The following is a 5,706-nucleotide window of genomic DNA, read 5'->3' as shown; positions in this document are numbered from 1 at the left end:
GGTCAGTTTTGGGGGATTATGTCCCTTATCCCCCATTTCTAAGGGGACGGCATGAGGTCTTCAACCCAAACCCGGCTGGTAACAATAAAACATGTATTATTCAGTGCATTGCTGCTTTTCTGGCGTCACAACAAGGGTGGAAGTGAAGACGTATAGGGAGACTTGTAGAGTCTCACTCTAGGGTTAGGAAAATGGTCAAATACGACAATTTATCCTTCCCTCTGTCTTGGGAGGATATCTCTAAATTGGAGAATAGAAATAAACTATCCATTTTTTTGTATTCAATACACAAACATACAGATGGCGTCTATCACGTCTCTCTTTGTCGTCGTGGTAGCAGACAGTACTCGGTCATAGTTCCTTTATTGTTATTGGGGGAATCTCATGTGGCGTTGATTAAAGAGTTCGATAAGTTCCTTCGGAACTTTACTCGCAGCCACAAACGAAAGACAGTCTTCTGTAGAAACTGTCTCTCAGAATATCAAAATTCGTCTGAGCTAACAAATCACTCATCTTCCTGCGACATCACTCAGAAAATTATTTACCCTCAGCCTGGGGACACACTCCATTTTAAAAATACTGGGAAAGGTTACGCCCCTTCCCATGTGGGCTATTTTGATTTCGAGTGTGTCCTAAGCACTGAGGATTGTCTAGGTTCTGTTACAGCCATACATAGACCTTTAGCATACAGCTATATAATTGTTGATAGGAACCACACTGTCGTTGATAAATTTACTTATTTTGGGGGGGACAGTGTTACTCATTTCATGCAGCGAGTTGCTACCAAATGGGAAATTATCAGATCTACCCTCCACCATTATGAAATAGACATGTCTCTTGAGGATATGATCCATTTTAGGAGACAGACTCACTGCCAGTTTTGTGAGCGGGTATTTACCCCCTCCAATTTCAAGGTTCAACATCATGATCACCTTAGGGAAAAGCTCAATTATATTGGAGCTCTATGTAATTACTGCAACCTCCGCCACAAGAATGCTCTGGAGAGTTTAGTTCTAATTGCCCATAATATGTCTTATGACATGGGCTTAATTTTGAGGGAGTTTACCATGGATTCAAATATTAAGAGCAATATCCTCATGAGACAGGGGACGAAATATCTTAAGGTGGAAATAGGGAAGCTTAAATTTCTTGATTCACTGGCTTTTATTACAGGTAGTCTTTCATCCCTAGCAAAGACCCACATTGATTCAGCCAGCCCCTTAACATTCACTCACTCAATGATAGAGGGTTTGCCCAAAAAGAGTCACCACCTACTCTTAAAGGGTAAGCAGTTTTTCCCTTATGAATATACCACAAAAATCAGCTGCTTTAATGACACAACACTCCCTCCTATTGAAATGTTCTACAGCTCCCTAAACAAATCAGGTATAACTTTGGACGAATATAGACATTCTAAATTAGTATGGGAGGCTACAGGGTGTAGGACATTAAAAGACTACCTCCTCATTTATTTGAGGTGTGATGTAGGATTACTGGCTGATATTTTTACACACCACAGGGCAATTCTAAATGATATATATTCTTTAGAATTGACACACTATTGCAGCCTCCCAGGGTACTCCTACGACTGCTTCCTGAAAAGTAGTAGAATATCGTTGGAGTTAAGTGCAGATGTGACGTTGCACAATCTCTTATCACAAAACATACGAGGGGGTTTTACAACTGCAGTTAGGAGTTATGTCAGAGCTAACAACCGCTATGTCAACCCATCTTTTAACCCCCAGGAGGATAGGTCTTCATTCTTACTTTATCTCGACTTCAACAGCCTCTATGGGAGTTGTATGACTAGGAAATTGCCCCATGGGGGACTAAGGAGACTATCATCTGATGAGATGAACTCCTTCATTAGCGGGGGGAAGATAATGACAGAACAGCCTTTCTCTTCTAACAAAGGGTACTGGCTCTTAATTGACGCCAAACTTTTAAGACCCGAAATAGCTAGACTAACAGACGATCTGCCCCTTTGTTTACACCATAGGGGAATAAGTATGGAGGATATCTCACCATTTAGTAGGGGACTTCTGGAAACAAATAACATCACACACCTCCCCCCAAAAAACATCAAACTGGTTGGAGATCATCTCCCCAAAAAACATTATTTCATATCTCTTCACCTTTTACAACTATTTATTGAGATAGGACTTGAAGTGGAAACAATACATGCAATTTACGAGTTCCACCAGTCAGATTTTATGGCAGAATTTGTTAACACCAACGTTAACAACAGAAATGCCTCCAGCAGTAATGATAGGAAAACACTCTTCAAATTACTGACGAACAGTGTTTTTGGTAAAACGCTACTGAATCCAGCTCGTTATGCCATTGACACCAAACTAGTGACTTCAGCTAGGGTCTTTTTACGAGAGGTGAAGAATCCCCGCTTTAAACGAATGGTGCATTTAGGCGACAATAAATTATTGTCTGTCAGTTCCAGACCATTCATTAAAATTACTCATCCTAATTACATTGGGTTCCAGATTCTTGAGCTAGCAAAATACAGCTTGTACCATTTTTGGTACAGGGTACTTAAGAACCACTATTCAGATAGGGTACAACTGGTGTATAGTGATACAGACAGTTTCATTTTCACCTTACTAGCTGAAGATGTCTTTAATGAGATGGGGAAAGAACCCCTTAGTTTGTGGATGGATACGAGTAATTTTCCTGAAACTCACCCCTTGTATGATCCTTCTAAAAAGGGTGTTTTAGGGCTGTTAAAGTCAGAGGTGTCAGATAAACACATCCTTGAAGTTGTGGCACTCAAGCCCAAAATGTATAGTGTGCTTTTGCTTGACAATAAAAATTCCATCACCGCTAAGGGTATTCCCCGAGCTGTGCAAAGATCTTTAACACATAACCACTTTAAAGAGACCCTTCACAGTAATGGTGTAGTAAATACTTTTAATTACTCACAAATAAGAAACATAGGGGGGCAGATGGCAACCACATTCAATACTAAGAGGGGTTTAAGTGCATTTGATGATAAGCGCTTTAACCTAAATAAATACACTAGCATAGCGTATGGTCACCCAGACATACCATCCGAGCCCCACCCCAACACCTCAGCCCAAGGAATGTCCACCGAGAGTGAAGGTGGTGACGTCATTGAACCACAAGGAGAGGAAGGACAACGCCCCACCAGCGAGAGTGAACCCTATGACGTCAGCAGTCAGTCATCTGAGGGAGGCGCACTACATCCCATTCACTCTCTGGGAGATGATGAGTCATCGTCTTCGCCCCAGGAGGAGGAGGAGGAGGAGGGGGAGGAAGACCCCACAACGGACTTGTGGGCGAGAAGGAGAGGTCTTGTTAATAAATATTATGTGGGGGGAGATGACCTACAATACGACTATGTTTAACCCTATGTACTTTGATAATATAATCTATAAATCATCAGGATTATTTCTTTTTCTCCTTCTTTAAGTATAGAGGCTTAAAATATATCCAACTTAAAAACAACTAAGGGAGGCTGGTCCCTCTTACGGTACACTCAAGGTCATCAAGTATGAGGAGGGGTGGTGAGGGGGGACCACCCCTACTGCGAGGATCCTGTTTTACACCTGTCCCATAGAGGGAGGGGGGGGGGTTGTAACTGCCGCTCACCTGAGTGTTTATTATACAAATATACTGTCATACTTTTCTGTATAAATGAACATGAGCATGAACATAGCGACACATAATAGATACCTATCTTCACTATTTTTACGATTGTTGCTGCCCCACACCTTGGGCGACCTAATATGGGGTGGCTCTAAGTGGCACCCCGCCTCTGATTTTCTTATCTGATTACCCTTCATAGGCAGCTACTTTACTGTAAATGAACATGATCATAGTGGCGCATAATAGATACCTATCTTCACTGTTTTTTCGACTGCTACCACTCACACCTTGGGTGACCTAATATGGAGTGGCACTATGTGGCTCCCCGCTTCTGATTTCTTATCTGATCTCCTTACATAGATGGCTCTATGTGGCATCTCCTATTCTACTCTGGTGATTAGTAGTTTCTAAAGCTTGAATTCGAGGTCAAGTGTTCCGTCACATTGTCACACAGCACCTGTTCAGGTGGAGTGAATTGTGGGCGAGGAGATTAATCACCTGTGTTGTCATCTTGTCAGTCCAGAGGGACTTAAGTCTGGTGTACACAGACGTACAGTGTGTGTGTGTGTGTGTGTGTGTGGGTACACACGGGAACAGAATATACATAGATTAGCCAAGGACTGAGAGGATGCCCATGTAATAAATTCTTTTATTTCATTGTGGTAATCATTTTTGATCGTCCGTGGGACGGAGTGATATCATTTCCATGTGTGGTCTTGCAGGTGTGAAATTCCAACACTGAGCACTCAGGTATGTGTAACGCCAGTGATTCCTGGCAATGATTATTGTGGAGTATCCCACAGTGTGGATTTAATTTTTTGTATTGTTCCCAGGGCCGTGACAAGTGTGATTTATATAAATATATATTGTGGTTGCAGTATTAATTAACGTAATTTTGGTGAGTTTTGGTGAGTGACGAGGCTGTCTGGAGAGACCGCCCCCGCTCTGTCGAGTAATGTAACTCTCGAGAGTGTTTATCGACATGCGTGACCGATAAATCACTCACCCATGTGATTTAAGGAGTGTGAGATTCTCCTTAGTGTTCCCAATAACGTTTGATAGCTGTAGGCTACATGTGCCAGCAGTAATTATATATATATATATATATATATATATATATATATATATATATATATATATATATATATATATATATATATATATATATATATATATAATCATAGTGTCACGGTGCCCAGTGTTATTGTGTTATTTACTGTGAGGTGATTGATATATATTGACCTATGTTCTAGGGGTCATTTGCAGCAGTAAGTAAGGGTGTGCAGTATCCTAATATTTGGAAATTAGAGTACTTGCCATGTGTGTTATTGCAAAGGGGGTTGTTATTTGATGGTGATTGTTGCTAGTGTTGAGCAATCACCGTATGTGATTGCAGTCCAGTAAAGTCATTGTGGGGCAGTGTTCTAGAGGGTTCATGTCCTGTATGTTATTTTGCTAGGTTCTGCAGTATTGTCATTGCAACCGGATTGTAACGTAAATCACTGTGATTTGTTAGTGTGATTTGTCATTGTCGTGGGGGAACTCGGCTGTAGACGAGTACTTGGGTACAAATATATTCTCCTGGTTATCTGGTAGGACATCGAAGTCCAGTATTCAGTGAGGTGATTGCGAGGCAATTAATATAACGTAACCAAGGGAACGCCCATTGCTTTAAGAGAATTTGTTCTTTGACAATTTGAGTAACGTAGAATACGTTTGGGTTAATATATTTTCCTGTAAGCAGCTACGGTAGTCTCGAGGAGCCTAGCCATCAGCCAGATAAGAATTAGAGTATTGTCTGTCGTAATTAACGGTCAGTGGGCCGGGTAATTGACGTGTTTCAGGAAGTCAAAGTAATTAACCTCGATCCTTGTTTGATCGACTCACACGAAGGCTCCATTGTTCCATTAACGTAACGTCGTTATCTGCCCGGAAGTACCGGCACTTGATTGACTCGTGGGAGGAGTAGCGTCATTTTAGAATAACGTAAACGTGGGGCTAATTACTGTTATTAGTCGCCTGAATTGGTCTGAGTATGGAAGGCTCAGACGGAATTCGTACCTTAATGTAAATTGCTGAGCCAGT

The sequence above is a fragment of the Procambarus clarkii genome, chromosome 9, assembly GCF_040958095.1.
Source record: "Procambarus clarkii isolate CNS0578487 chromosome 9, FALCON_Pclarkii_2.0, whole genome shotgun sequence".
NCBI classification, from domain to species: Eukaryota; Metazoa; Arthropoda; class Malacostraca; order Decapoda; family Cambaridae; genus Procambarus; species Procambarus clarkii.
This window is presented reverse-complemented; position numbering follows the sequence as displayed.